The following is a 2,373-nucleotide window of genomic DNA, read 5'->3' as shown; positions in this document are numbered from 1 at the left end:
TCTGGGTCAGAGCAAATGTGGTAGACTGTCTCTCTTTTTCCCCTCCTCTCACTTAGAAAAGAAAGGGGAAAAAGTCACAAAGATAGAAAAAGAGCTGTAGAAAAAATGGGCTCTGGGAACAAGTGACAGGCTAGAGAAGGGCCCTTGACGCTTAGGAGAGAAAAAGGTAAAGGTAACCCACATGGCGAAAGAAGAGGAGGAGGGGGAAGGCATGTGCCTTGGGTCCTCTGTCTTGAGGGTATTTATCTGAAGGCCTCAGGGGTGGAGCCCAATAAAATATTCATCAGCATTCCAAGTGTGTCTTTTCAGGGTCGTGGTCTCCATTGATTGGTCAATGCCAGGTTGTCAGACAATGCGGCTGGTCTGGATATCAGCTATGGCCTTGCTTATCTGGTTTTGCTGCTTTTCTGGGGCTGGTGCTGAATGAAACACAACTGAGACCTAGATGTCATCCCTAGGGGTTAATGCTTAAGGGAGTGGTCGCCCACATGGGAGTTAGATGAAGCCACCTTTGGCCTCTTGTTCCTCCTCCAAGGGGATCTCCCACATGCCTAGCAGCATGCCAGGGGAGGAAAAGTCAGGAAAAGGTCCAAATCACATGACCTATATGATATGAAAGGTCTATACCACGTGAGCAGTGATATGCTAAGGGAGGAAAGGTGACCCTGCGGGAAGACGTCCTCATTTTCCCAGTTTTCCCCATTGCTAAGCACCTGGGGCTTTCTGCCCTGGTGACCTTCTGTACCTGGCCCATCCTCCTTGCTCTGCCCACGTCTGTCCAACTGCCTACCACAGATGGCAGGAAATTAAGTTGTATTAAAAGACTGGTTTTTCATTCTTTCAAGAAAGCTCATCAAATATTATTGCCAATGTAAAAACCCTGCATGTAGAGTCAACAAGTTTTATAATAAGTATACTAATTTTTAAAAGATTTTTCAGGCCCTGGCCAGTGGTAAAATGGATAGAGTGTCAGCCCGCTATATGGATGTCCAGGGCTGGACTCCTAGTCAGGCACACAGAAAAGACCACCTGCTTCTCCACCCCTCCCTCTTCTCTCCCTCTTCCCCTCCCACAATCAGGGGCTCGATTGGTTTCAGCATGGTTCCTGGTGCTGAGAAACCATGGTGCTAGCTCCACTGTAGTGCATCAACCTCAGGCACTAAAGATAGCTGGGCACTCAAGCAATGGCCCTAGATGGGGTTGCCGGCTGGATCCCCTCTGGCGCATGCGGGAGTCTGCCTCACTGTCTCCCTTCCTCTCACCCCCCCCCCCCAAAAAGAAGCTTTTCAGGAAAGGTGTGTTGAAATTTATGTGAAAAAACAAATGTAACTGTATTATCAGAACCCATGTAAAATAGGCTATCAGAAAATATTTTCCCTGTATGGTTCATAAAGTTTGAATAAGTCATAATCTAGGATTCTTGAAAAAAAACTCACAGAGTGGGGCAGGAAGAAAGGGTGTGAACAGCTGGTCTAGGCTGGGGAAATAGGCCCACAGCACCACCATGTGGCCATTTGGGAATTTGTTGAGACAGAGGAGAGTGAGATGTGAAAGTTACTCCAGAGAAAGTGACTCCTCGTCTGCTGTGTCAGGGAAATCCTCCGTTGGTGCTCAAAATGGGTTGTGAAAAGTATTTATTGAGCATTTACTAGCTGCCAGGCACTTTCCTCGGTGCAGGGGACACAGTGGAGATGAAACTGACCAAGATCCCTGCCCTTGTAGAGATTAGAATTTAATGGAAAATTGGAATTAAAGGTAATAAGTAAGCTACCAGTATAGACACTATCATTGATTCTTACATGCACATGGCTTGCAGTTGATGACATCTTACAGTTAATGAAATCTTGGAAAGCCTTGAGTTCATGAAAAAAAATAGATTAAAAAACAAACAAACAAAAAACCCCACACAAAAACAGGCCCTGGCAAGGCAGCTCAGTGAGTTAGAGCATCATCCTGAAACATCAAGTTTGCGGGTTTGAGTGTTTTTTTCTTTTTGTTTTGTTTTGTTCTTTTTTGGTTTTTGTTTTTTAGAGAGGGAGGGAGAAAGAAAGAGATAGGAAAGAAGAAAGATGAGAAGCATCAAATAATAGTTGTGTCACTTTAGTTGTTCATTGATTGCTTGACCAGGGGACTGAATCCAGTGACCTTTGGCCTCAAGCCAGTGACCATGGGGGCACATCTCTGATCCCATGTTCAAGCTGGTTGTCCGTGCTCAAGCCAGCCTCCTCAGGGTTCCGAACCTGGGACCTCAGCGTCCCAGGTCAACACTCTATCTACTGTACCACCACCAGTCAGGCAAGGTTGTAGGTTTGATTCCTGGTCAGGGCATGTACAGGAAGCTACCATAAATGCACAACTAAGTGGAACAACAAG

Source organism: Saccopteryx leptura, chromosome 3 (assembly GCF_036850995.1).
Source record: "Saccopteryx leptura isolate mSacLep1 chromosome 3, mSacLep1_pri_phased_curated, whole genome shotgun sequence".
NCBI classification, from domain to species: Eukaryota; Metazoa; Chordata; class Mammalia; order Chiroptera; family Emballonuridae; genus Saccopteryx; species Saccopteryx leptura.
The sequence above is the reverse complement of the archived record's forward strand: the minus strand, read 5'-3'. Positions refer to the sequence as shown.